The sequence below is a fragment of the Coregonus lavaretus genome, assembly GCF_964263955.1.
Source record: "Coregonus lavaretus genome assembly, chromosome: 12".
NCBI lineage: Eukaryota > Metazoa > Chordata > Actinopteri > Salmoniformes > Salmonidae > Coregonus > Coregonus lavaretus.
The window spans coordinates 21,111,353-21,135,763 of record NC_139999.1 but is presented as its reverse complement, the minus strand read 5'-3'; the positions used below and the strand labels follow the sequence as shown (position 1 = coordinate 21,135,763).

General features: G+C 43.1%; 1 protein-coding gene across 2 annotated transcripts in view; it reads left to right on the top strand.

Annotated features, from left to right (window-relative positions):
- Window positions 1-1,203: 1,203 nt before the first annotated feature.
- The window catches only part of LOC311137900 (protein kinase C delta type-like), a 40,617-nt gene continuing 17,409 nt past the window's right edge, over window positions 1,204-24,411 (top strand). Inside the window, exon 1 of one of the 2 annotated variants that reach the window (XM_084172506.1) lies at window positions 1,204-1,396. The gene's annotated coding sequence lies outside the window, so the exon portion shown is untranslated. Of the gene's footprint in view, window positions 1,397-21,591; window positions 21,654-24,411 lie in introns of those variants that run through there. The other variant, XM_084172507.1, reaches the window with a different exon arrangement.

Below are 24,411 nucleotides of genomic sequence, written 5' to 3'. Positions count from 1 at the left end.
ATGTTAACAACACACTCTTTCCTTTCTTCTCTCACAACAGTGCCACGGTCATAGGTATGACACAAAAGCATCCATGGGGTTGCTTTTGTGTCATTACCCTTCTCTGGCCCCTCATTAGAAACCAATGTATTTTATTTATACTGGGAGGCACAACAGAACACCCTGCTGTTTATGGATGTGATTGATGAGTAACCACCTCTAGTCTAACACACCAAATCTGTGTCAGCATTCACTTCCAATTAGAAGTACAAGTGTGTGTGTCATCCATATACTTTGAATGGGACTAAAGACAGCCGTATAGGAGCTGGGACAGATTGGCTAAATTGACCAGCTTCTTGTCTCTTATAGCCAGAGGTGGGGGGGTGGGGTGGGGGGGGGGGGGGGGGGGGGGGTATGATGACTCAGCAGCACATGACTCTGCGTAGATAAGGAGGACTGGGAGCATGTAGGTGGGGCCACAGTGGTTTAGCCAAGCCTCCAAAGGGTGTTTCTGGTTGCTCTAACCTGTGGAGTGAGGGACTTTCTGTGTGTGTGTGTGTGTGTGTGTGTGTGTGTGTGTGTGTGTGTGTGTGTGTGTGTGTGTGTGTACACTGCCCTCGGACAGTTTCCTGGTTATCTGACCCTCTGCCAAATACATTTTTTCCTGGAAAGAAAGTAACAGAGGCAGCCTTGAATTCTGTAGCCTATTCATGAGCTTTACTGGGTTTTATTTTCAACATATATAGATTGGCTAAAAACATATTAGAGCTTTTAGAGGACTGCATCTTAAACACCATTGTTGATACTGTTTGTTACAACAACAACAAAAAACAGAATATCTTCTTTGAGGCAAGTCTCCTAGCAGTGAAAAGGAAAAACGTGGTAAAACTACAAGGGCAGACATTTACTCCTCCCTCTCTCAAAATAGATTCTGCCCCAAATTTGAAGTAGTTATGTCCTATTGGTGGAAACATTATCCCTTCCTGTGTACATTTCAGTCATTTAGCAGACGCTCTCATCCAGAGCAATTAGGGTTAAGTGCCTTGCTTAAGGGCACATCGACATATTTTTCACCTAGTCGGCACGGGGATTAGAACCAGCGACCTTTCGGTTACAGGCACAACGCTCTTACCCACTAAGCTACCTGCCGCCATTTCTAACTTTCTACTTTCACAGAAATCAAACGCACTGCTAAACATAACCTCTCTCTCTGTCTGTACTTGGGATTGCACCTGGACGACGTCACCACCACTGCACTCCATAACTCCACAGCTGACGAGCTGCGAGAGTGCTGCGTGCGAATGGTCGAATGCTTCCTCAAACACGCTGAAGATTTCCAGGGTAGGCTACCAGAAGGGCAGAGCATAATAAGTGAAAGCAAACTTGATCGGGAACCATTTTAAAACGCTTTAAAAAGGTAAGTCGACTCCCTAACACTGAAATAATTGCAACACCATTGGAGGAAATCTTACATTTTTGACAAAACGACAGTAAAAGGACACTTGACAAAAACAGATGGTCGAACTGCACACTGACGTCACGATCGGGACGAGTTACTTTCGATTAAAGTGCTGAAGTGCATTATGGTTTTCTTTGACAATCAAGTTTTACAGTGGTTTAACGTTTTTCTGTGATACTTTGGGGCACTACCTAGTACCTACCACATTTGCTGATTGCTGAAAATGAGCAATCGGACAAGTTTGTTGGCTACAAAATAATCACTGCGGGAAAGTTTTCAGTAATCTATGTGCGCTTCAAAGCACAAAAAATGATACATCGAACCGGGTCAAACCGAGGCGGTTGGTGGGTAACAAACGTTATTGTGCTGTCTCAGAATGATTTCCTCTCTGCTCATGTTACGTAAGCCATGTTCTGTGGGAATCCTTATTTATATACTTTCTTCGCTTACTCTTGGTAGCCTAATTTGACGGTCTGTCAAATGTAGTTTTAGTTAGTAGGCTAATTCAATGCGCATCAGTTTTTGTGAGAATGAAGTTGAGAAAAAATAAGCATCAATCTACTTTTGGTCATCCTCATCTAGTTTAGAGGTCTTCATGGGTCCGGGTGGACTCGATATATCCGAGGATATACCCCAGACCTGACCCGGGCATGATTTGGTTGGGGTCTGAAATACTAACATGTCCCTCGGGTCCGGGTCGGGTCCTGTAGCATATTTATTTTACGCTAATAAGGTGAATTTCTTGACTTATAAAAGGCCTAGCCAACATCAAAACATATTCCTTAACCAGTAGAGCAATTTGGCTGATAACGGAAAAAAAGTAACTCGGGTTCAGTTGGGTCTGGTCTAGACCCGTTCGGGTACGGGTCGGGTCTAGGTCGAGTTGTCCTCTGGTCCATTTGGGTCCGGGTCCCCATTCTTTTTTTTATTTTTTATTATTTAAAATATATATATAATCAGGTCTGGTTTGATTGTCCTCCGGTCCGGGACCAAGTTTTTGTAGTCAGTAGTCTATTTTGGTTCCATGGGCCTTGAGCTGTAATATGGTCCAAGGTATTCCGAATTGATTGTTATTTGTGTGGAAGGATCTGGCCCATTTCAGCCGCCGCCAAAGTACTTGATGTGTACACTATCCTTTTTCTCTAGACTTTATGCCACAATGTTACTCTTCTATGTTACTGTGGTTGCCACACACTCATGTGTTTGCTAGTGCCCCTTGTAATCTAGGAATTATGCCCCAAGTTGTGTCATTTACAGTCGTTGGATTCAGACCCCTTGACTTTTTCCACATTTTGTTACTTTAGTCTTATTCTAAAATTGATTAAATCACCAGTCTACGCACAATACCCCATAATGACAAAGCAAAAACAGTTTATGAATTTTTGCTAATGTAATTTATTGTAAAAAAAATTAAATATCACATTTACATAAGTATTCAGACCCTTTACTCAATACATTGTTTAAGCACCTTTGGCAGCGATTACAGCCTAGAGTCTTCTTTGGTATGACGCTACAAGCTTAGCACACCTGTATTTGGGGAGTTTCTCCCATTCTTCTCTGCAGATCCTCTCCAGCTCTGTCAGGTTGGATGGGGAGCGTTACTGCACAACTATTTTCAGGTCTCTCCAGAGATGTTCGATCGGATTCAAGTCCGGGCTCTGGCTGGGCCACTCAAGGACATTCAGAGACTTGTCCCGAAGCCACTCCTGCGTTGTCTTGGGTATGTGCTTAGGGTCGTTGTCCTGTTGGAAGGTGAACCTTCACCCTAGTCTGAGGTCCTCTCTGTACTTTGCTCCGTTCATCTTTCCCTCGATCCTGACTAGTCTCCCAGTCCTTGCCGCTGAAAAACATCCCTACAGCATTATGCTGGCACAACCATGCTTCACCGTAGGGATGGTTAACTGTAAGTCGCTCTGGATAAGAGCGTCTGCTAAATGACTCAAATGTAAATGTAATGTAAATGTGCCAGGTTTACTCCAGACATGACGCTTGGCATTCAGGCCAAAGAGTTCAATCTTGGTTTCATCAGACCAGATAATCTTGTTTCTCATGGTCTGAGAGTCCTTTAGGTGCCTTTTGGCAAACTCCAAGCAGGCTGTCATGTGCCTTTTACTGAGGAATGGCTTTTGTCTGGCCACTCTACCATAAAGGCCAGATTGGTGGAGTGCTGCAGAGATGGTTGTCATTCTGGAAGGTTCTCCCATCTCCACAGAGGAGCTCTGTCACCTCCCTGACCAAGGGCCTTCTTCCCCAATTTGCTCAGTTTGGCCGGGCGGCCAGCTCAAGGAAGAAACTTTGTTGTTCCGAACTTCTTCCATTTAAGAATGATGGAGGCCACTGTGTTCTTGGGGACCTTCAATGCTGCAGACATTTTTTGGTAACCTTCCCCAGATCTGTACCTCGACACAATCCTGTCTCGGAGCTCTACGGACAATTCCTTCAACCTCATGGCTTGGTTTTTGCTCTGACATGCTCTGTCAACTGTGGGACCTTTTTATAGACAGGTGTGTCCTTTTCCAAATAATCTCCAATCAATTGAATTTACCACAGGTGGACTCCAATCAAGGTGTAGAAACATTTCAAGGATGATCAATGGAAACAGGATGCACCCGAGCTCAATTTCGAGTCTCATAGCAAAGGGTCTGAATACTTATGTAAATATGGTGTTTCTGTTTTTTATTTTTAATAAACGTGCAAAAATGTCTAAACCTGTTTTCGCTTTGTCATTATGGGGTATTGTGTGTAGATTGATGAGGATGTTAAGGAACTTGACTCTCTTGACCCGCTCCACAACAGCCCCGTCGATGTGGATGGGGGTGTGCGCTCCCCTCTTTTTCCTATAGTCCACCATCAGCTGTTGGTGATCAGGCCTACCACCGTCGTGTCGTCAGCAAACTTGATGATGGTGTAGGAGTACAGGAGGAGACTATGCACACACCCCTGAGGCGCCCCTGTGTTGAGGGTCAGCATGGCAGAGGTATTGTTGCCTATCCTCACCACCTGGGTGCCGGCCCGTCAGGAAGTCCAGGATTCAGTTGCAGAGCATGGGGTTCAGTCCCAGGGTCCCTAGCTTGGTGATGAGCTTGGAGGGGACTATGGTGTTGAACGCTGAGTTGTAGTCTATGAACTGCATTCTCACATAGTTATTTCCCCTCTTGTCCAGGTGGGAGAGAGCAGTGTGAAGTGCAATTGAGATTGCATCATCTGTGGATCTGTTGGGGCGGTATACAAATTGGAGTAGGTTTAGGGTGTCTGGGATGATGGTTTTGATGTGTGTCATGACCAGCATTTCAAAGCACTTAATAATTACAGATGTGAGTGCTACAGGTTGAGTTCACTGTACACATGCTAGTTTGTCCCCAGTCCTCTGTAGAAGGTGAAGGAGAGAGACATTGTGTTTCCTGTACCCTTGCCCCCTGTAGGGCAGTAGAATAGAAAGTGACTGAGTCAGGCTGACACAGCCTGCTGTGGTTCACTACTAACTGGAGATATGCCTACTTGTCATACATTCAGCCTTGAAAATGAGTCAAAGTTAATGATCATTGACTGTTGGTGTATAGCTACAATGGAACAAGTGGACCACTTTATCAATGTTCAAACCAAATAGGACAACAGACCTCTGAAGATGGGGCATGACATGATGACAAAGTTTGTTACGGGTACGCTGATAATTCATGCTTTATTTTAAATCCACAATTTGGATCCCTCCACAGCCTCATAGAGGATCTAGATACTTTTTCTAACCTCTCTGGATTACAACCAAATTATGATGTGTACTATATTACGTATTGGATCACTAAAAAATACAACTTCTACATTACCGTGTAGTTTACCAATAAATGGTCTGACGGTGATGTGGACATACTCTTTAGACATATCCCGAAAGAAAGAAATGATCTCACTACAATACATTCTAATAGAAAGTTAGCAAAAATAGATACGATTTTGCTACCATGAAAAGGAAAATATCTGTTGATTTGTGGAAAAATCACCCTGATGAACTCTTTAGTCATATCCCAGTTTCCTATTTGCTTATGGTCTTGTCTACACCTAGCGACCTGTTTTTTAAATTATATGAGCAAAGAATATTCCATTTTATTTGGAACGGCAAGCCAGACAAAATTAAACGGGCCTATTTTATATAATGAATATTAATTCAGAGGGCAGAAATTATTAAATATTAAAGCATTAGACCTCTCACTTAAGGCTTCAGTCATCCAAAAGTTATACTTAAATCCGAACTGGTTCTCTAGCAGATTAGTAAGAATGTCTCACACCATGTTCAAGAATGGCCTTTTTCCCTTTATTCAGATTACAACCTCTCACTTTGGATATTTGAAAATGAAATCTTCAAAATATCGCAAATTTTAAAACAAGCCATAGAAAGTTGGTTGCAATTTCAGTTTAATCCACCAGAAAAGACTGAACTAATAATAAAACAAATATTGTGGTTCAAATCAAATATACTAATTCATTAAAAAAAACATAATAATATATTTTTTTTAAAAGTATAATCTTTGTAAATGATATAATTAACAGGACTGGTGGAGTTGTCACACATGCAGCTAACAAAAATATATGGAAATGTCTGCTCTACCGAAAATGACAAACAACTAATTGCAGCATTACCGCAAAAATGGAAGAGGCAAGTGGAAGGGGGAAAAAGTAAGGAACTTGTCTGTTGGCCCTGCATTAAAGACCAAAATTGGTTAAAGACAATTGTGATAAATATAATAATTTTTACAGCTGTGACATATTGATTGCAAAGTAGTTGGGGAGAGATTTTCGATGTACCGATTTTAAATTATTATACAAAATTATTGCAACCTATAGAATATTATATATGGGGGATACAACCATCCCAGCTCTGCAGATTTTGGTGCGAAGAGAACGAATTATTAGATCATTCGTTTTTTATGTAGCTTGCTTTGGTCGCTGGACCAGGAATGGTTGAAGAAGTGCAACATTTATCTGGAGCTAACTCTGCAGAGAGCACTACTGGGTGATTTGAAAAGTCATAGTCAATCGATCAATAATATAATAATACTTTTAGCAAAAATGTTTCTTTAATTTACAATCTGTAGAAACTATGAGAATAAAAAGGTTCAGAACTTTTGTGAAACATCACAGCACAGTTGAAAAATATATGGCAAATAGAAAGTCAGGTTTGTAGGCCTCCTTGCTCGCACCCGCTTTTTCAGTTCTGCCCACAAATGTTCTATAGGATTGAGATCAGGGCTTTGTGATGGCCACTCCAATACCTTCACTTTGTTGTCCTTAAGCCATTTTGCCACAACTTTAGAAGTATGCTTGGGGTCATTGTCCATTTGGAAGACCCATTTACGACCAAGCTTTAACTTCCTGACTGATGTCTTGAGATGTTGCTTCAGTATATCCACATAATTTTCCTTCCTCATGATGCCATCTATTTTGTGAAGTGCACCAGTCCCTCCTGCAGCAAAGGACCCCCACAGCATGATGCTCCCACCCCCGTGCTTCACAGTTGGGATGGTGTTCTTCGGCTTGCAAGTTCCCCCTTTTTCCTCCAAACATAAAGATGGTCATTATGGCCAAACAGTTCTATTTTTGTTTCATCAGACCAGAGGACATTTCTCAAAAAAGTACGATCTTTGTCCGCATGTGCAGTTGCAAACCGTAGTCTGGCTTTTTTATAGCGGTTTTGGAGCAGTGGCTTCTTCCTTGCTGAGCGGCCTTTCAGGTTATGTCGATATAGGACTCATTTTACTGTGGATATAGATACTTTTGTACCTGCTTCCTCCAGCATCTTCACAAGGTCCTTTGCTGTTGTTCTGGGATTGATTTGCACTTTTCGCACAAAAGTACATTCATCTCTAGGAGACAGAACGCGTCTCCTTCCTGAGCGGTATGACGGCTGCGTGGTCCCATGGCGTTTATACTTGCATACTATTGTTTGTACAGATGAACATGGTACCTTCAGGCGTTTGGAAATTGCTCCCAATGATGAGGTCTTGGCTGATTTCTTTTGATTTTCCCATGATGTCAAGCAAAGAGGCACTGAGTTTGAAGGTAGGCCTTGAAATACATCCACAGGTACACCTCCAATTGACTCAGGCTAATTGACATCATTTATCAGAAGCTTCTAAAGCCATGACATCATTTTCTGGAATTTTCCAAGCTGTTTAAAGGCACAGTCAACTTAGTGTATGTAAACTTCTGACCCACTGGAATTGTGATACAGTGAAAAAACAAGTTTTAATGACTCCAACCTAAGTGTATGTCCTCTGTAGCTCAGCTGGTAGAGCACGGCGCTTGTAACGCCAAGGTAGTGGGTTTGATCCCCGGGACCACCCATACACAAAAATGTATGCACGCATGACTGTAAGTCGCTTTGGATAAAAGCGTCTGCTAAATGGCATATATATATATATATATATATATAAACTTCCGACTTCAACTGTATATGGGGGATTGGAAATGATGCAGACAATTACATTGATGGAAGCCACAATCTATTTGCACTATTAAAGCTGATCTTGAGTACATCTCTATAATGGGAAGTTAAGTCTATTCAAAACTCTTTTGCTGTCTTATGTTATCTGCGAGTCCAGATACGTAACCTGACTGTTTCTGTACTCAACAATACTACTTAATTCATTGCATTGCCAAAGAATGGCTTGGCAAGACAGCAACAAGTCGGCTAGGGCAGAGACCGTGTGTCACCCACCCTACATATTTTGTCACAGTTTTTCACTGTTATCTCTTTAATGGGCCACAATAGGACCGGAAAGTCCCGTGTATCTTAGTTGGTAGAGCATGGCGTTTGCAACGCCAGGGTTGTGGGTTCGTTTCCCACGGGGGACCAGTATGAAAAAAATAAAAAATAATTATGCACTCACTAACTGTAAGTCTCTCTGGATAAGAGCGTCTGCTAAAATGTAAAAATGTAAAGATAACCATATACAAAAATCCAGAAAATCACATTGTATGATTTTAAAGTAATTCATTTGCATTTTATTGCATGACATAAGTATTTGATACATCAGAAAAGCAGAACTTAATATTTGGTACAGAAACTTTGGTTTGCAATTACAGAGATCATACGTTTCCTATAGGTCTTGACCAGGTTTGCACACACTGCAGCAGGGATTTTGGCCCACTCCTCCATACAGACCTTCTCCAGATCCTTCAGGTTTCGGGGCTGTCGCTGGGCAATAAAGACTTTCAGCTCCCTCCAAAGATTTTCTATTGGGTTCAGGTCTGGAGACTGGCTAGGCCACTCCAGGACCTTGAGATGCTTCTTACGGAGCCACTCCTTAGTTGCCCTGGCCGTGTGTTTCAGGTCGTTGTCATGCTGGAAGACCCAGCCACGACCCATCTTCAATGTTCTTACTGAGGGAAGGAGGTTGTTGGCCAAGATCTCGCGATACATGGCCCCATCCATCCTCCCCTCAATACGGTGCAGTCGTCCTGTCCCCTTTGCAGAAAAGCATCCCCAAAGAATGATGTTTCCACCTCCATGCTTCACGGTTGGGATGGTGTTCTTGGGGTTATACTCATCCTTCTTCTTCCTCCAAACACGGCGAGTGGAGTTTAGACCAAAAAGCTCTATTTTTGTCTCATCAGACCACATGACCTTCTCCCATTCCTCCTCTGGATCATCCAGAAGGTCATTGGCAAACTTCAGACGGGCCTGGACCTGCGCTGGCTTGAGCAGGGGGACCTTGCGTGCGTTACAGGATTTTAATCCATGACGGCGTAGTGTGTTACTAATGGCTTTCTTTGAGACTGTGGTCCCAGCTCTCTTCAGGTCATTGACCAGGTCCTGCCGTGTAGTTCTGGGCTGATTCCTCACCTTCCTCATGATCATTGATGCCCCACAAGGTGAGCTCTTGCATGGAGCCCCAGACCAAGAGTGATTGACCGTCATCTTGAACTTCTTCAATTTTCTAATAATTGCGCCAACAGTTGTTGCCTTCTCACCAAGCTGCTTGCCTATTGTCCTGTAGCCCATCCCAGCCTTGTGCAGGTCTACAATTTTATCCCTGATGTCCTTACACAGCTCTCTGGTCTTGGCCATTGTGGAGAGGTTGGAGTCTGTTTGATTGAGTGTGTGGACAGGTGTCTTTTATACAGGTAACGAGTTCAAACAGGTGCAGTTAATACAGGTAATGAGTGGAGAACAGGAGGGCTTCTTAAAGAAAAACTAACTGGTCTGTGAGAGCCGGAATTTTTACTGGTTGGTAGGTGATCAAATACTTATGTCATGCAATAAAATGCAAATTAATTACTTAAAAATCATACAATGTGATTTTCTGGATTTTTGTTTTAGATTCCGTCTCTCACAGTTGAAGTGTACCTATGATAAAAATTACAGACCTCTACATGCTTTGTAAGTAGGAAAACCTGCAAAATCGGCAGTGTATCAAATACTTGTTCTCCCCACTGTACATCTGCATTGGATGCCCAAGGAGACTGAGAGGTGTGTCAATATTGGCTGTGGTCTGGTCTGGTGGCTGCTCTGCTCTGTATCTGGGTCTGAGGAGACGGTTGTGACAGTTGCTCAGTGAAGAGTTTCCCATGCAGCACTGATCCACAGGGAAGCACAACAAACACCCACTCTCTATGGATCTGCTAGAGAAAAACAGGCTCACTGTGGCTTGATGTGGGTATGTGTGTGAGTACAGCATGTTATGTATAAGTAGAGATTGGCTTAATTAACTCTGCTTTGATTCTCTCTCTCTAAAATGATTTAGCTGAGGCTAAAGACTAATAATAACACTCTCCATAGCATAGCTAATATGGCAAAATCTTTTAAGAGGCTGAGCCATCTTTTGGTAGAGCAACTGACTGTGATGTCTCTTCTCTGGAAGGAGAAAGATGGTGGAAGTGGGTCAGAATATACGCTTCCTTTTTCCATTTCTCTGCTTGTCTGACCAAAAAGCAACATTTGTAAGCCATAATGTACTATTGCAATAGTGGGAAGTTTCTGTGTAGCAGTGAAATGTGACAGACATGGTGGCAGACATGATTTATGAAACACACACACACACACACACACACACACACAGAGACCTTGTTTAGATACTAATGCTTTGTTGTCTGCTCTGTTGTGGTGTAAGCTACATGGCAGACTTGTATTATTTATTAATTTTGAGCACACCTGCTGCCAGGCGTGGCTCTCAGCGCATCACACGCACACGCACATGCACACAGCGAGAGTGGGTGGGAGAGAAACAGGGGTAATTGGGCTGAATCTACAACACGCTCCCATACTCCATTATTTATCCTAGCAGTTATATAGGTGATGAGTTTGCTTTTTCACATGTTCTACTACTTAGTGACACTCTCTAAACACATTCTCTCTGTCTCACACACACACACAGGATGACAGCAGTTTAGCAGCACCCAATGTTGTCTTTTCACATAATTTAGCCTCTCTCTCTCACACACACACACACACACACACACTGACTCTCTCCATCCTACCCTGTACTGTGTAGTGGAGTCAGTCACCCTCAGACACCTCTGTGCTCTCTCTTATCTGCCTGCTAGTCTGGCCACTACACTGTGCTGTCTGCAGCTTGTGGTAATCAAGCAACAAGCTCTGTCTCACTGCAGAATTAGAAGTTTATCCATGTTTCTCCAAACGTCAAATTTCGAAGTTGCTCCAAACGTCCAATTTCTAAGTGTTTCTGACACCCTGGGTTGACTCCTGCTCAGTATCTTTCCATTCCTCCAAATGTCAAATTTAGAAGGTTGAGGTTTTGGATAGGGTTAAAACATTTTTACTCACCTAAGTAACAACACGGTGTGGTCAAAGACTTAGTAACTTAATTGTAGTCATGATCTGGTTACCTATAACTACAAACATACACTGAACAAAAATATAAACGCAACATGTAAAGTGTTGGTCCCATGTTTCATGAGCTGAAATAAAAGATCCCAAACATTTCTCATACGCACAAAAATTATATTTCTCTCTAATTTTGTGCACAAATTTGTTTACATCCCTGTTAGTGAGCATTTTATCCTTTGTCAAGATAATCCATCCACCTGACAGGTGTGGCATATCAAGAAGCTGATTAAACAGCATGATCATTACACAGGTCCTCATTACAAAAGGCCACTCTAAAATGTGCAGTTTTGTCACACAACACAATGCCACAGATGTCTCAAGTTGAGGGTGAGTGCAATTGGCATGCTGTCTGCAGGAATGTCCACCAGAGCTGTTGCCAGAGAATTGAATGTTAATTTCTCTACCATAAGCCGCCTCCAACATCGTTTTAGAGAATTTGGCATGTGTAACCACGCCAGCCCAGGACATCCACATCCGGCTTCTTCACCTGCGGAATTATCTGAGACCAGCCACCCAGACAGCAGATGAAACTTTGGCTTTGCACAACCAAATAATTTCTGCACAAACTGTCAGAAACCATCTCAGGGAAGCTCATCTGCATGCTCGTCGTCTTCACCAGGGTCTTGACCTGACTGCAGTTCAAAAACCCCACCTCAAACTTGTATCTCAAACAGACCATTTCAAAAATGCTTTCTATTTCCTCAAAGAGGATGATGTCATCCTCCTGAGGAGGATGAGCTGGCCAATCAGCGGTCTACTCGCATGAATATTTTTAATGACCGGTATATGCCCACACCATTCTGTTGTTTGGGTACGCCCACACCATTCAAACACAGAAAATCTGCTTTTTAACATGCTTAATAAAACATTTTTGGAAGGAACTATTTCACGCATATTGTAATTAAGTGATAATGCCCTCAAAGCCGGTGTTTGGAGGATATATTGGCATGGGTTTTGTCGTCGAGGGCTGGCAAACCGTGCCAATATATCCTCCAAACAACCGGCTTCGAGGGCATTATCACTTTTATACAACGGGTTACCAACATATTCAAATAACGATTTACATATTTTCATAAATGTTATTTTGATGAATTTATTCATATTATTTCATCCTTCCACAAGATATAGTCCTGACACAAATTTAGGGTTGCTACCCACGCCGGCTGGTCGTTCGTTCTATCGGTTCGGTTGCCAGAGTCGCGACCCAGTCGTTCAGTCTTTTTGTTCTGTATCTATGGACACGACCCAGTCGTTCGTTCTAAATGTTCTATTGCCATACTGGCTGGCAACATTCTTATCCCTTGCTTGCTAGCTAGCCAACTACAGCTAACTTACAGTCACGTCAAACAGTGCAGCCAGAATAACAACAAAGTAGCTGCATTTGTTTAAGCTCTTTTCTAGTGACATTTATTTGGATACATCCATAAGCAATTTCACTTGGCATAGAAAATGTGCTCTCTTGTCAGGACATTGTTGTTCAGAGGTGCTAGCCAACAACACAGCTAACACAATCACTTCAAACTGAAGCTGGAAAGACTGCAAATTAGCTACACTTTGTTTCGTTTTACCTGATGTTGTTTTTTATTGAAATGTCTTTGTATCTATCCATAAAAATAATTCATGATTTCGACTGGCTGAGAAAAGCTGCCTGCCTGTCTGTCTCATCCCGACTCCCAACCCGTATGTGTTCATTACTAAAAATCTCTGCTATTGATAACCAATTGCTAGTCTAAAATATACAGTGAGGGAAGAAAGTATTTGATCCCCTGCTGATTTTGTACGTTTGCCCACTGTCAAAGAAATGATCAGTCTATAATTTTAATGGTAGGTTTATTTGAACAGTGAGAGACAGAATAACAACAACAAAATCCAGAAAAACGCATGTCAAAAATGTTATAAATTGATTTGCATTTTAATGAGGGAAATAAGTATTTGACCCCCTCTCAATCAGAAAGATTTCTGGCTCCCAGGTGTCTTTTATGCAGGTAATGAGCTGAGATTAGGAGCACACTCTTAAAGGGAGTGCTCCTAATCTCAGTTTGTTACCTGTATAAAAGACACCTGTCCACAGAAGCAATCAATCAATCAGATTCCAAACTCTCCACCATGGCCAAGACCAAAGAGCTCTCCAAGGATGTCAGGAACAAGATTGTAGACCTACACAAGGCTGGAATGGGCTTGGTGAGAAGGTGACAACAGTTGGTGCGATTATTTGCAAATGGAAGAAACACAAAAGAACTGTCAATCTCCCTTGGCCTGGGGCTCCATGCAAGATCTCACCTCGTGGAGTTGCAATGATCATGAGAACGGTGAGGAACTAGCCCAGAACTACACGGGAGGATCTTGTCAATGATCTCAAGGCAGCTTTGACCATAGTCACCAAGAAAACAATTGGTAACACACTACGCTGGGAAGGACTGAAATCATGCAGCACCCGCAAGGTCCCCCTGCTCAAGAAAGCACATATACATGCCCGTCTGATGTTTGCCAATGAACATCTGAATGATTCAGAGGAGAACTGGGAGAAAGTGTTGTGGTCAGATGAGACCAAAATTGAGCTCTTTGGCATCAACTCAACTCGCCGTGTTTGGAGGAGGAGGAATGCTGCCTATGACCCCAAGAACACCATACCCACCGTCAAACATGGAGGTGGAAACATTATGCTTTGGGGGTGTTTTTCTGCTAAGGGGACAGGACAACTTCATCGCATCAAAGGGACGATGGACGGGGCCATGTACCGTCAAATCTTGGGTGAGAACCTCCTTCCCTCAGCCAGGGCATTGAAAATGGGTCGTGGATGGGTATTCCAGCATGACAATGACCCAAAACACACGGCCAAGGCAACAAAGGAGTGGCTCAAGAAGTAGCACATTAAGGTCCTGGAGTGGCCTAGCCAGTCTCCAGACCTTAATCCCATCGATAATCTGTGGAGGGAGCTGAAGGTTCGAGTTGCCAAACGTCAGCCTCGAAACCTTAATGACTTGGAGAAGATCTGCAAAGAGGAGTGGGACAAAATCCCTCCTGAGATGTGGCCAACTACAAGAAACGTCTGACCTCTGTGATTGCCAACAAGGGTTTTGCCACCAAGTACTAAGTAATGTTTTGCAGAGGGGTCAAATACTTATTTCCCTCAATAAAATGCAAATCAATTTATAACATTTTTGACATGCGTTTTTCTGTTTTTTTGTTGTTGTTATTCTGTCTCCCACTGTTCAAATAAACCTACCATTAAAATTATAGACTGATCATTTCTTCGTCACTGGGCAAACGTACAAAATCAGCAGGGGATCAAATACTTTTTTCCCTCACTGTATGGGAGATAATGTCTAGATGCTTTTTACAGTGGAGATCAAGTTTATAAATTGTCTGGCTGGGCTGATGAGACAGTGGATTATGCAGTGAGATGGAACAGAGTAAATAGGCATTTTAACGTCATAGCTTTAGCCGGTGGTGACTTGTGGAATAGGCACTGGCTGGAATGTGGTTTTAACCAATCAGCATCCAGGATTAGACCCTCCCGTTGTATAATTAATTCTAGGTCATATTCCATATAAATCTGGAAACACTGGAGTTACTTTAAGGCAAGCAGCATGAATGAAGCAGCAAAAGCATGAAGCAGTTTGCATGTGTCTGTGAACACACAGACACATCTGAGCCTGTAGCCACAGGCAAAAAGCTTAAAACGGCATCACTAATAAATGATAATGGCACGATATGTGTATGTGTATTACAAAGACATTGTGTAACTGTTTGTATTGATTTGATAGTAGGGCGAGTACAGTGGGCAGAGTGAAGTCAGGGATCGATTGCACTCTGAAATAAATGTAACACTGTGACCGCAGATACGCTGCTCTAACCTTGAACTAATAACCCCACCTCGCTCCTTTCCTCTCTCCCTCTGACTTTCTCGTCTGTCTGTCTCTGTCTCTGTCTGTCTGGGAAATGTAGTCCTTGGTTGGAATGTCTCATTGACTTGTGTGTATTGGTGTTTGCCCATGTGCACTCTAGGCTGTGTCTGTTGTCATAACCTCTGTCAGTGTGTGTGGTGTAGAGAGTGAGACAATATCCCCAGATAGGGAGGAAAAGGAAGGCATTGATTGGCTTTGTTTTAGGGGATGTTAAAGTGAAAGGCAAAAGTGTGACATGCTCTTTTTTGTGTAGAAATGTGTTTACATATTAATTTCACAGTGTGCTGTAACATTTTTGGCTTTTGATTCTAACAAATGTAGTCAAATCATACTTGAGACTTTCTTGCCACAGCAGACGTCACCATTGAAGAGAGTATGGTGGTCATGGTGGTTTGCATGAATTTGTTTGTCAAAGCTAGTGCTGAGCGATTAGTGCTTTTTGAGGTTGGTTTCAGTTTGATTATGAGAAAAGAATCACGGTTTTCGGTTGTATTATTATTATTATTATTATTATTATACATGTTTCTTATTATAATATATATATTTTTTACATTAAATGTGCCTGGAGAAGTGGGTAATTTTGCCCAAAATGTTGCAAACGGAAAGGCACCCTGTGTGGAAAATTCTATGGGAAACAGTGAAATACACTCTGAATGACCTAAAATGATAAAACCCATATTGGTCTTTCTCATTCAGGCCAACCCGTGCTGTACTGTGCAAGTAGGCTAATAGTAGGCCTACTATTAAACCGAAAAACGAGGCTGTCAGCTGAGTCAGAAATTCACAGGATTTCAGGTTTTCACTCTCAAAGTCACACTTCTTTAATAGAACATCCAATTTAGTTGTTTTTTCTAAGTCCACAAGAATGCTTAAACCACATCAGGAGACCACATTTGAGGTCTGGGAAAAATCGAAGAAATTTAGATTTTTGTGTGTTTTTTGTATTTTATTAGGATCCCCATTAGCTGTTGTAAAAGCAGCAGCTACTCTTCCTGGGGTCCACACAAAACATGAAACATGACATAATACAGAACATTAATAGACAACAGCTCAAGGACAGAACTACAGAAATTAAACAAAAATTACAAAAGGCACACGTAGCCTACATATCAATACACGCGTTGTGCCGTGAGGTGTTGCTTTATCTGTTTTTTGAAACCAGGTTTGCTGTTCACTTGAGCAATATGAGCTGGAACAGAGTTCCATGCAATAATGGCCCTATATAATACTGTACGCTTTTTTGATTTTGTTCTGGATTTGGGGACTGTGAAAAGACCCCTGGTGGCATGTCTGGTGGGGTAAGTGTGTGTGTCAGAGCTGTGTGTAAATTGACTATGCAAACAATTTGGGATTTTCAACACATTAATTTTTCTTATAAAAAGAAGAAGTGATGCAGTCAGTCTCTCCTCAACTCTTAACCAAGAGAGACTGGCATGCATAGTATTTATATCAGCCCTCTGATTACAATGAAGAGCAAGACGTGCCACTCTGTTCTGGGCCAGCTGCAGCTTAACTAGGTCTTTCCTTGCGGCACTCAACCTTTACGACTGGACAATGATCAAGATAAGACAAAACTAGAGCCTGCAGCACTTGCTTTTTGGAGTGTGGTGTCAAAAAAGTAGAGCATCTCTTTATTATGGACAGACCTCTCCCCATCAACAAAAACAATTCTAAAAACATGTTTTCACTTTGTCATTATGGGGTATTATGTGTAAATGGTCAGGAAATTTTTTTTATTAATCAATTTTGAATTCAGGCTGTAGCACAACTAAATGTATAATAAAATAAGCGGTATGAATACTTTCTGAAGGCACTGTAGGAATGCATCTTGTCCAGATGGGATGGTGATTGCATCATCCGCGGATCTGTTGGGGCGGTATGGAAATTGTAGTGGGTCTAGGGTGTCTGGTAAGGTGGAGGTGATATGATCCTTAACTAGTCTCTCAAAGCACTTCATGATTACAGAAGTGAGTGCTACAGGGCGAGAGTCATTTAGTTCAGTTACCTTTTGCTTTACATTTTACATTTTAGTCATTTAGCAGACGCTCTTATCCAGATCGACTTACAGTTAGTGAGTGCATACATTATTTTTTTTATTTTTCATACTGGCCCCCCGTGAGAATCGAACCCACAACCCTGGCGTTGCAAACGCCATGCTCTACCAACTGAGCTATATCCCTGCCGGCCATTCCTCCCCTACCCTGGACGATGCTGGGCCAAGGCGCTTTCTTGGGTACAGGAACAATAGTGGACATCTTGATGCAAGTGGGGACAACAGACTGGGATATGGAGAATATATTTGTAAACACTTCAGTCAGCTGGTCTTCACATGCTTTGAGGACGCGGTTTGGGATGCCGTCTGGGCTGGCAGCCTTGCGAGGGTTAACACGCTTAAATGTCTTACTCACGTCGGCCACAGAGAACGAGGGCTCAAAGTCCTTGTGAGCAGCGGTGGACCATGACGGTGGCTCTGTGTTTTTCTTGTAGCGGGTGAAGAATGTGTTTAGCTTGTCCGGGAGCGAAGCGTCGGAGTCCGTGATGTGGCTGATTTTCCCTTTATAATCCCTGCCATGTACGTCTTGTGTCTGAGCCGTTGAATTGCGACTACTTTTTCCCTGTACTGTCGTTTTGCTACTTTGATTACCTTACAGAGGGAATACAGTGGGGAAAAAAAGTATTTAGTCAGCCACCAATTGTGCAAGTTCTCCCACTTAAAAAGATGAGAGAGGCCTGTAATTTTCATCATAGGTACACGTCAACTATGACAGACAAAATGAGAAAAAAAAATCCAGAAAATCACATTGTAGGATTTTTAATGCATTTATTTGCAAATTATGGTGGAAAATAAGTATTTGGTCAATAACAAAAGTTTCTCAATACTTTGTTATATACCCTTTGTTGGCAATGACACAGGTCAAACGTTTTCTGTAAGTCTTCACAAGGTTTTCACACACTGTTGCTGGTATTTTGGCCCATTCCTCCATGCAGATCTCCTCTAGAGCAATGATGTTTTGGGGTTATCGCTGGGCAACACGGACTTTCAACTCCCTCCAAAGATTTTCTATGGGGTTGAGATCTGGAGACTGGCTAGGCCCCTCCAGGACCTTGAAGTGCTTCTTACGAAGCCACTCCTTCGTTGCCCGGGTGGTGTGTTTGGGATCATTGTCATGCTGAAAGACCCAGCCACGTTTCATCTTCAATGCCCTTGCTGATGGAAGGAGGTTTTCACTCAAAATCTCACGATACATGGCCCCATTCATTCTTTCCTTTACACGGATCAGTCGTCCTGGTCCCTTTGCAGAAAAACAGCCCCAAAGCATGATGTTTCCACCCCCATGCTTCACAGTAGGTATGGTGTTCTTTGGATGCAACTCAGCATTCTTTGTCCTCCAAACACGACGAGTTGAGTTTTTACCAAAAAGTTCTATTTTGGTTTCATCTGACCATATGACATTCTCCCAATCCTCTTCTGGATCATCCAAATGCACTCTAGCAAACTTCAGACGGGCCTGGACATGTACTGGCTTAAGCAGGGGGACACGTCTGGCACTGCAGGATTTGAGTTCCTGGCGGCGTAGTGTGTTACTGATGGTAGGCTTTGTTACTTTGGTGCCAGCTCTCTGCAGGTCATTCACTAGGTCCCCCCGTGTGGTTCTGGGATTTTTGCTCACCGTTCTTGTGATCATTTTGACCCCACGGGGTGAGATCTTGCGTGGAGCCCCAGATCGAGGGAGATTATCAGTGGTCTTGTATGTCTTCCATTTCCTAATAATTGCTCCCACAGTTGATTTCTTCAAACCAAGCTGCTTACCTATTGCAGATTCAGTCTTCCCAGCCTGGTGCAGGTCTACAATTTTGTTTCTGGTGTCCTTTGACAGCTCTTTGGTCTTGGCCATAGTGGAGTTTGGAGTGTGACTGTTTGAGGTTGTGGACAGGTGTCTTTTATACTGATAACAAGTTCAAACAGGTGCCATTAATACAGGTAACGAGTGGAGGACAGAGGAGCCTCTTAAAGAAGAAGTTACAGGTCTGTGAGAGCCAGAAATCTTGCTTGTTTGTAGGTGACCAAATACTTATTTTCCACCATAATTTGCAAATAAATTCATAAAAAATCCTACAATGTGATTTTCTGGATTTTTTTTTCTCAATTTGTCTGTCATAGTTGACGTGTACCTATGATGAAAATTACAGGCCTCTCTCATCTTTTTAAGTGGGAGAACTTGCACAATTGGTGGCTGACTAAATACTTTTTTCCCCCACTGTAGTTGGTCTGTTTGTACACATCCATGTTCCCAGTCACCTTGCCATGGTACTTCGTGCTTTCAGTTTTTGGCTAATGCTGCAATCTATCCACGGTTTTTAGTTTGAACAAGTTCTAATTGACACAATGGGAACAACATCCTCTATGCACTTCCTGATGAACTCCGTCACCGAGTCAGTGTATACATCAATACTATTCTCAGAGGTAACTCGGATTATTTTATATTTTTTTGACGAATACCTTATTTACCTAAGTATTCCGACTCTTTGCTATGATACTCGAAATTGAGCTCAGGTGCATCCTGTTTCCATTGATCATCCTTGAGATGTTTGTACAACTTGATTGGAGTCCACCTGTGGTAAATTCAATTGATGTCAGAGCAAAAACCAAGCCATGGGGTTGAAGGAATTGTCCGTAGAGCTCCGAGACAGGTTTGTGTCGAGGCACAGATCTGGGGAAGAGTACCAAATAATGTCTGCAGCATTGAACGTCCCCAAGAACACAGTGGTCTCCATCATTCTTAAATGGAAGAAGTTTGGAACCACAAAGACTCTTCATAGAGCTGGCCGCCTGGCCAAACTGAGCAATTGGGGGAGAAGGGCCTTGGTCAGGGATGTGACCAAGAACTCGATGGTCACTCTGACAGATCTCCAGACTTCCTCTGTGGAGATGGGAGAACCTTCAAGAAGGACAACCATCTCTGCAGCGCTCCACCAATCAGGCCTTTATGGTAGAGTGGCCAGACGGAAGCCACTCCTCAGTAAAGGCACATGACAGCCCACTTGAAGTTTGCCAAAAGGTACCTAAAGGACTCTCAGATCATGAGAAACAAGATTATCTGGTCTGATGGAACCAAGATTGAACTATTTGGCCTGAATGCCAAGCGTCAAGGTTTTTCAGCGGCAGGGACTGGGAGACTAGTCAGGATCGAGGGAAAGATGAACAGAGCAAAGTACATAGAGATCATTGATGAAAACCTGCTCCAGAGTGCTCAAGACCTCAGACTAGGGTGAAGGTTCACCTTCCAACAGGACAATGACCCTAAGCACACAGCCAAGACAATGCAGGAGTGGCTTCGGGACAAGTCTCTGAATGTCCAGAGTGGCCCAGCCAGAGCCCGGACTTGAACCCGATCTAACATCTCTGGAGAGACCGGAAAATAGCTGTGCAGTGACACTCCCCATCCAACCTGACAGAGCTTAAGAGGATCTGCAGAGCAAAATGGAGGCGTGATCTGATTTGCAGAAGGGAGGGCGGGGGGAGGGCCTTGTAGACGTCCCAGAAGAGGGAGTAGCAATGGTCCAGAGTTGCGCGAATAGCACAGAAGATATGTTGATAGAACTTCTGTAGGGTTTTCCTCAGATTTCCTTTATTAAAGTCCCCAGATACAATAAATGCGGCCTCAGGATATTCAGTTTGCACAAAGTCCAGTGTAGGTCCTTGAGGGCCGTCGCAGTGTCTGCTTGGGGGGAGGGGGGGATAAACCCTGCCGTGACGATGACAGAATAATGCAGTCGGCATTTGATGGTGAGGTATTCCAGATCAGGAGAACAAATCAAATCAGAATCAAATTGAATTGGTCACATACACATATTTATCAGATGTTATTGTGAGTGTAGCGAAATGATTGTAAAAGGACTTGAGTCCCGTACGTTACCACAATCACACCATGAGTAGTTAATCATGCAACATACACCTCCCCTTTTCTTTTCCCGCAGAGTTCTTTCTTCCTTTCCGCGCGTTGGATGGAGAACCCCGCTGGCTGAATGGACAGGGAAAGTATATCTGGAGAGAGCCACGATTCCGTAAAACAGAGTATGTTACAGTCCCTGATGTCTCTCTGGAAGGAGATCCTCGCCCTTAGCTCGTCTACTTTATTGTTCAGGGACTGAAAGTTAGCGAGTAATATACTCTGAAGCGGTGGATGCACAGGAGGTCGGTGGCACCTTAATTGGGGAGGATGGGCTCGTGGTAATGGCTGGAGCGGAATTAGTGGAATGGGATGAAATACATCAAACGCATGTTTCCATGTGTTTGATCCCGTTCCATTTGCTCTGTTATTATGAGCCATTATTATGAGCCATCCTCCCCTCCACAACCTCCTGTGGGTGGATGGTATGCACCTCTTCTCCGGCGACGGCGTCTTGGAGCAGACCCCGGGATTAATGGAAATGCCTCGGAGTTCAAATAAAGGATATCGAAATGCTGGTGAGTGACCGCCAATCTAATATCCTAAAGTTATTTTCGGCTGTAGGTAATAATGAAAGAAACATTCTGAGCAAATAATGTAAGAAATAACACTGAAAAAAACTAAATATTGCAAAGTTGGCTAGGAGCTAGAAACAGTGTGACCATGTCTGTCGGCGCCATCTTGTAGACCTCCACTACACTACTTTGATACGCATCCTGGGGATTAAGAAGTGAGTGTATTTAATGCGCAAAATAAGTATGAATACGGAATATACCTGTGTATACCCTCCACTACACCACTGATGACTGCTGAATCACTTAGATCATGTATTTTCAGATAGAGATGCACAATATATACAAAAGTATGTGGACACCCCTTCAAATTAGACAAACATTAGCAGTAGAATGGCCTTACTGAAGAGCTCAGTGACTTTCAACGTGAAACCGTCATAGGATGCCACCTTTCCAACAAGTCAGTTCGTCAAATTTTTGCCCTGCAAGAGCTGCCCGGGTCAACTGTAAGTGCTGTTATTGTGAAGTGAAAACATCTAGGAGCAACAACGGCTCAGCCGCAAAGTGGTAGGCCACATAAGCTCAAAGAACGGGACCGCTGAAGCACGTAGCGCGTAAAAATCGTCTGTCCTCGGTTGCAGCACTCACTACCGAGTTCCAATCTGCCTTTGGAAGCAACGTCAGCACAAGAACTGTTCGTTAAGAGCTTCATGAAATGGGTTTCCATGGCCAAGCAGCCACACACAAGCCTAAGATCACCATGCACAATGCCAAGCGTCGGCTGGAGTGGTGTAAAGCTCGCCGCCATTGGACTCAGTGGAAACAAATTCTTTGGAGTGATGAATCACGCTTTGCCAGCTGGCAGTCCGACGGACGAATCTGTGTATGGCGGATTCCAGGAGAACGCTACCTGGCTCAATGCATAGTGCCAACTGTAAAGTTTGGTGGAGGAGGAATAATGGTCTGGGGCTGTTTTTCATGGTTTGGGCTAGGCCCCTTAGTTCCAGTGAAGGGAAATCAATGACATTCTAGACGATTCTGAGGTTCCAACTTTGTAGCAACAGTTTGGGGAAGGCCCTTTCCTGTTTCAGCATGACAATGCCCCTGTGCTCAAAGCGAGGTCCATACAGAAAAAGTTTGTTGAGATCGGTGTGGAAGAACTTGACTGGCCTGCGCAGAGCCCTGACCTCAACCCCATCGAACACCTTTGGGATGAATTGTGGAATGAGATGTTCGACGAGCAGGTGTCCACATACTTTTGGTAATGTAGTGTACCTCGCAAAGCAACTGCTCTCTATCCCTCTTGATCGCGCGTTCTTCTCTCTTCTCTCAGTCTCCGTGCCCACACACACCGGCCAAGTAGGTGGATTATGGTCATTGTAGTTAATGACCATATTTTCTGCGGTAAACTATGTAGAATATCGGCCTTTTGGAAACTACAACGCCCCTTTTGTGGATGGTCAGATTCAATCACAGAAAATATATATATTTATGCCAGCTTTAGTTGTGTGTAAGGAGTTAGGGTTATCGTGCACAAACATCTGCCAAACAGTTTAACCACATTAACACATAGTAAATTACACTCTGTGACACCCTTTTTTCCACGGTCCAAATTGCCATTTCAGTCCTCACAATGAGCAATAACTTAAGTAGAAACTTTCTTCTTTGATTTGACTGACAAACAAACAAAAACACACACACATACACCACCATGTTATCAGCTGTATCTGTAATCTAGTCCAGGCTGCCACAGGCGATGCTTGTTCAGGTTCGTTATTGTCCTGTGGAGGTTGTTTGCTTAGCTCTAATTGCTAGGGCTGAGCCTGGCCCTGCTCTATAGGCCGTCCTTGTTCTCTGGCTGGATACGTTTCTCATCCTCCCTCCCTCTCTCGCTCTCTTCTCTGTCTTTCACATCATAATCTCAAATTACAGTCACTCTGGTCCTCTAGGTTTAGGAAAGGCAAACTTGTTCAAAAGCACAGAGAGCCTTTTACACTCCAGTGACAAAATGCTAGTGACAATGCTGTTTGGACTGAACTGAGCTTGGCTTGGGTTTAATCACATATTCATTGTGCTAGAGGAATCCCACTGCCTGGAAAATGGTTTGTGTAAGATTGATTCTCAACGTTGTGCACCAGCCGTGTTTACGTAATATTTCCGTGTTGAGTGCACATTTGTTTGTGATGGGGCCTGTGCACATACTGCACACACTCACTGTGAACCCAGACAGATCTATATTATCTGGTTGAACAGAGAACTCACACCAAGGCACTTTGATTAATGGACAGACAGATCCTGAGCCATCCCAGCGGCAGACGATGTTTGGTAGAGATATAGAAAAGAAGATGAGAACGACTGTTTTCTGTCTACAGTAAATAAAGACCATACGGTCAAAGCTGTTTGGTTCCACCCATTTTCCCTAAAACAGCCTGCTGTATGTGTTGTGGGTATGGGTCATTTTCAGGGATACTTCCTGGTTTTCCTCTCTGACCAGTCCCAGCACGGCATCCACAGGGCATGACTAGAAAACCAGGAACACCTGTCAAACCTGTTCAAACCCATCGTCCCGACAACCATCTCCCATAGCATCCAATTAGAATATGTGTAATAACATTAGAACAGCAAGGGTAAACATTTGGTTGGAATAATTAAAACAGTCTCTCCGCCCACCTAGGCTCACTTTTCACCTGTATCCATGTAATAAGAACAGAAATGTAGTTTTTAAAGAAGCTCCAAGGGTTTTGGCACAGCCTATACCTCTTGT